The sequence below is a fragment of the Agelaius phoeniceus genome, unplaced genomic scaffold (assembly GCF_051311805.1).
Source record: "Agelaius phoeniceus isolate bAgePho1 unplaced genomic scaffold, bAgePho1.hap1 Scaffold_113, whole genome shotgun sequence".
NCBI lineage: Eukaryota > Metazoa > Chordata > Aves > Passeriformes > Icteridae > Agelaius > Agelaius phoeniceus.
Genome location: NW_027509877.1, coordinates 205,001 through 210,000, shown reverse-complemented (window position 1 = coordinate 210,000; position 5,000 = coordinate 205,001).

Sequence of the window (5,000 nt, the reverse complement as noted above, 5' to 3'; positions counted from 1 at the left end):
TTCCGGGGTAGACCTGTTGTCCCGGGCCTCCGGGGTAGACCTGTTGTCCCAGGCTTCGGGGTAGGCCTGATGGCCGAGGCCCCTAGGGTAGACCTGTTGTCCCGGGCCGCCGGGCTAGACCTGTTGTCCCGGGCCTCCGGGGTAGACCTGTTGTCCCAGGCCCCTTGGGGTAGACCTGATGTCCTAGGCTTCGGGGTAGACCTGATGGCCGAGGCCCCTAGGGTAGACCTGGCCTTGGCCTACGGCAGCCTGGGCCTCCGGGGTAGACCTGACAGCCGAGGCCCGGGGTAGACCTGTTGTCCTAGGCTTCGGGGTAGACCTGTTGTCCTAGGCTTCGGGGTAGACCTGTTGTCCCGGGCCTCCGGGGTAGACCTGTTGTCCCGGGCCTCCGGGGTAGACCTGTTGTCCCGCGCCGCCGGGGTAGACCTGTTGTCCCAGGCCCCTTGGGTAGACCTGTTGTCCCGGGCCCCTTGGGGTAGACCTGTTGTCCCGGGCCGCCGGGGTAGACCTGATGTCCTGCGCTTCCGGGGTAGACCTGATAGCCCAGGCCCCTTGGGGTAGACCTTTTGTCCCAGGCCCTGGGGGTAGACCTGTTGTCCCCGGGCGGGCCCTCGCCTACGGCAGCCCGGCCCCTTGGCTAGACCTGTTGTCCCAGGCCCCTAGGGTAGACCTGTTGTCCCAGGCTCTTGGCTAGACCTGTTGTCCCGGGCCGGCCTTGGCCTACGGCAGCCTAGCAAGCGGCAAAAGGATGCAGACAGCGCCGGGGAGGCTGATGGGGGAGGGCGGGGCGCCCCCAACCGCCCATGGCCGGCTGCGCTTGCCACAGAGCGGGCAGGGCCAGGGGCCGGGGCAGGGCCAGGGAGAGAGGGCACGCCAGAGCGTGAATGCCTATGGGCGGGCCGGCGGGCGGCTGCGCGCGCGCGGGTGGCAGGGGGGGCCGGGTGGAGGTGGCTGGGGAGGGGTTGGCGAGGGGGCGGGGATGGTTGGCCGCGCCTTCCTTTCACGCGCAGCGGTGTGGTAGCCTGCAGGCGTGGCCGTGCGTTAGGGTTAGGGTTAGGGTTAGTTGGGGGGGGGGGGGGGGGGGTTAGGGTTAGGGTTAGGGTTAGGGTTAGGGTTAGTGGGGGGGGGGTTAGGGTTAGGGTTAGGGTTAGTGGGGGGGGGGTTAGGGGGTTAGGGTTAGGGTTAGTGGGGGGGGGGTTAGGGTTAGGGTTAGGGTTAGGGTTAGGGTTAGGGTTAGGGTTAGGGTTAGTGGGGGGCGGGGGGAGTTAGGGTTAGTGTTAGGGTTAGGGTTAGTCGGGGGCGGGGGGAGTTAGGGTTAGGGTTAGGGTTAGTTGGGGGGGGGGGTGCGTGTCACTGTTTCTGTCTCTGTGCGGACCAGGGCCGGTGGCTTCGTGCCGGCCCCGGGCGCCTCGGCACCGAGTCCCCACGGCCCCCTAGAGTCACGTCGAGGGCCCAAGACCTCTGCGGACCGTGAAACAACCCGCCCGAAAGCTACACACAGCGCCTGTGTGCTGGCGGCGGTGCCGGCGGCCGCCGTCGCCTCTACCGGCGGGCGGGGCGGGGCGGGGCGGGGAGGGGAGGGGCGCGGCGGGGCGAGCCGCATCGGGGCCAGGGGGGCCGGCCTGGGTAGGTTCCACCCCAGGAGGGCGTGGCGGGGCAGGGCGGGGGGTGGGTGGTGGGGGCGCTGTTTGGCCAGGTCAGCGTGTCAGCAGGCAGAGCACCGGCCTCGGCTTGCCCGTCGGCTCGGCTGGGGGCGCTTCCGATACGAAAGAAAAAGAAATCAAATGGGTCAATTTTTGGGTTGGTTTGCTTTCCCGGATAAGTTTCTCGTTCCAAGCAAATAGAAGAGCCATTCTTTCAGGAAAGGAGAAAAGAAAAAGGGGCGGGGCGGGGGGGGGCCCGGGGGGGTGGGGGACAACCCAAGAAAACCCAAATCCAAACCACAAGCCCCCCAACCCCCCCAAAAAAACCAACCTCAAAAATCAGTATCAGAGAAAGCCAAAGCAACTGGAAAAAACCCCCAAAAAACCCCCAAAACAGCCCCCCCCCCCCCCCCCCAGAAAAACAAAACAAAACAAAATACCAAAGCAAACCCAAACCAAATCCCCCCAAAGAACAACAACAAAAAAATGGAAAACATGTCATGGTCTTGAAAGGGGGGGGTGGGGTTGGGGTTCATTGTGTGGGACGGGGGGTCGATCGAGCCATCTGGCTCCGGGGTGTTATGAGGCTGTGAGCTTCGCCCGGCTCCGGGGTCGCTGGGCACGGCGAGGTGCCCGGGCGGCGGGCGACAACAGGGGGACAGCAGGTCTACCATGGATCCGAGCCGGACCCGGCTCATCAGGTCTACCCCGGCGGCGGCTGGGGACATCAGGTCTACCCCGGCTCCGGCCGGGGACATCAGGTCTACCCCGGCTGCGGCCGGGGACATCAGGTCTACCCCGGCTCCGGTCGGGGACATCAGGTCTACCCCGGCTCCGCCCGGGGACATCAGGTCTACCCCGGCTGCGGCCGGGGACAACAGGTCTACCCCGGCTCCGGTCGGGGACATCAGGTCTACCCCGGCTCCGGCCGGGGACATCAGGTCTACCCCGGCTCCGCCCGGGGACATCAGGTCTACCCCGGCTGCGGCCGGGGACATCAGGTCTACCCCGGCTCCGGCCGGGGACAACAGGTCTACCTCCGCTGCGGCCGGGGACATCAGGTCTACCCCGGCTGCGGCCGGGGACATCAGGTCTACCCCGGCTCCGGTCGGGGACATCAGGTCTACCCCGGCTCCGCCTGGGGACATCAGGTCTACCCCGGCTGCGGCCGGGGACAACAGGTCTACCCCGGCTCCGCCCGGGGACATCAGGTCTACCCCGGCTCCGCCCGGGGACATCAGGTCTACCCCGGCTCCGGCCGGGGACATCAGGTCTACCCCGGCTGCGGCCGGGGACAACAGGTCTACCCCGGCTCCGGTCGGGGACAACAGGTCTACCTCCGCTGTGGCCGGGGACATCAGGTCTACCCCGGCTCCGGTCGGGGACAACAGGTCTACCCCGGCTCCGCCCGGGGACATCAGGTCTACCCCGGCTGCGGCCGGGGACATCAGGTCTACCCCGGCTGCGGCCGGGGACATCAGGTCTACCCCGGCTGCGGCCGGGGACAACAGGTCTACCCCGGCTCCGGTCGGGGACATCAGGTCTACCCCGGCTCCGGTCGTGGACATCAGGTCTACCCCGGCTGCGGCCGGGGACATCAGGTCTACCCCGGCTCCGGCCGGGGACATCAGGTCTACCCCGGCTCCGCCCGGGGACAACAGGTCTACCCCGGCTCCGGCCGGGGACATCAGGTCTACCCCGGCTCCGGTCGGGGACATCAGGTCTACCCCCGCTGCGGCCGGGGACATCAGGTCTACCCCGGCTCCGGTCGGGGACATCAGGTCTACCCCGGCTCCGCCCGGGGACATCAGGTCTACCCCGGCTGCGGCCGGGGACAACAGGTCTACCCCGGCTCCGGTCGGGGACAACAGGTCTACCCCGGCTCCGCCCGGGGACATCAGGTCTACCCCGGCTGCGGCCGGGGACAACAGGTCTACCCCGGCTCCGGTCGGGGACATCAGGTCTACCCCGGCTCCGGCCGGGGACAACAGGTCTACCTCCGCTGTGGCCGGGGACAACGGGTCTACCCCGGCTCCGGTCGGGGACAACAGGTCTACCCCGGCTCCGGCCGGGGACATCAGGTCTACCCCGGCTGCGGCCGGGGACATCAGGTCTACCCCGGCTGCGGCCGGGGACAACAGGTCTACCCCGGCTTCGGTCGGGGACATCAGGTCTACCCCGGCTCCGGCCGGGGACAACAGGTCTACCTCCGCTGTGGCCGGGGACATCAGGTCTACCCCGGCTCCGGTCGGGGACAACAGGTCTACCCCGGCTCCGGCCGGGGACATCAGGTCTACCCCGGCTGCGGCCGGGGACATCAGGTCTACCCCGGCTCCGGCCGGGGACAACAGGTCTACCCCGGCTGCGGCCGGGGACATCACGTCTACCCCGGCTCCGGTCGGGGACATCAGGTCTACCCCGGCTCCGGTCGGGGACAACAGGTCTACCCCGGCTCCGCCCGGGGACAACAGGTCTACCCCGGCTCCGCCCGGGGACAACAGGTCTACCCCGGCTCCGCCCGGGGACATCAGGTCTACCTCGCTCCGGGGTCCGCCGGGGGCCGGCCTTGCCCCCTGGTGGCGGGCGCCGGCCGGGGACATCAGGTCTACCTCGCTCCGGCGGGACTTAGTGCAATTTCGGCGCCGGCCGGGTAGACCTGTTGTCCCGGCCGTCTGCGGAAGTTCACCAAGGGGTCGCTGTTGTCGGCCGCCTCCGGCTGCGTCATGGTAGGAGGCGGCCTGTGTTGGCGCCCCTCCCCGGTCGAGCTGCATTGGTCCTCTTGGAGGCCTGGCCGGCTTTGGACTCGTCTGTCCGTCTTATGGGAGCGAGGTGACGGGCCGCATCCCCGCAGGTTGACCCCGTACCTGCGTCCGAGGCGGAGCGGAGCGGCCGCGCGTGCGGTCGCCAGGGCCAAGCGAGTGCCGCCTAGCCGGGACGAAGCGCGCGTGCCTTTGTGTCCCGGCTCCCGTCCTTCCCAGGGAAAAGTGGGTCCAGTTGGCGAGGCGAGAGAGAAGGGGCCGCGCGAAAGAGGCGGATCCGCGGAGGCGAGAGAGAAGGGCCGCGCAAGAGCGGATCCGGAGAAGGCCGAGAGAGAGAGCAAGAAGGGGGTGAAAGACGATCCGAGAAAGCTGCTCGCCGGCCCCGAGGCGAGGCGGGGAGAGAGAGCCGAGAGAGCGAGAGCGAGCCCAGAGAGAGAGTTGCCGAGAGAGAAAGAGAAGCCGCGAGCAGCGTGTCCCGCTCCGGCCCGGCTTCTGCCGGTCGATTGGCCACGGGGGGGGGCGGCCCCCCCCGGGCACCGGTGGCGGGCGAGGCGGCGGCGCCTCGTCCCTTTTCTGCCCGGCCTTAAGCCGGGGGCCC